We start from the raw sequence: 483 nt of genomic DNA on the forward strand, positions 1-483 counted from the left end.
CCCAGTGGGGCCCCTCCCACCCGGCCCGGGGAAGGGGCGGCTCGGCAGCTCGGAGCCCAAGGCTGGACACCAGGCACCTGCTGGGTCTGCAGAAGTCTTGCCTGGCAGCGGTGTCACATGACTGCAGGGCCATGTGGCACCCAGTGACTCCTCCAGACAGCCGGGCCGACAGAGCGGCTGGCCGACGGAAGGCTTGGCAGGGCTCTGGCTGCAGACGCGGCCTGCCGGCTTGCCCTGTCCCTGGCGCATCCTTGAGTGGTGGCCACAGCCCGGGCCAAGCACCTGAGGTCAGATGCCAGGGCCTGCCGGCCCGGCCACGTGGGAGGACCAGCTCTCCCCATTGTGGCTCAGGACACCTTCAGGACAGTGGCTCCTCCTCCCTGCCCCTGGACAGTGGCTCCAGGGGCTCCCCCTGTGGACCTGCCTTCCCCGGAGAGATCTGATGACCCGGGAGCCGCCCACCTGAGGTCGTGAGCACCCGGG

Source organism: Bison bison, unplaced genomic scaffold (assembly GCF_000754665.1).
Source record: "Bison bison bison isolate TAMUID 2011002044 unplaced genomic scaffold, Bison_UMD1.0 scf7180017864377, whole genome shotgun sequence".
In the NCBI taxonomy this organism is placed as follows: Eukaryota; Metazoa; Chordata; class Mammalia; order Artiodactyla; family Bovidae; genus Bison; species Bison bison.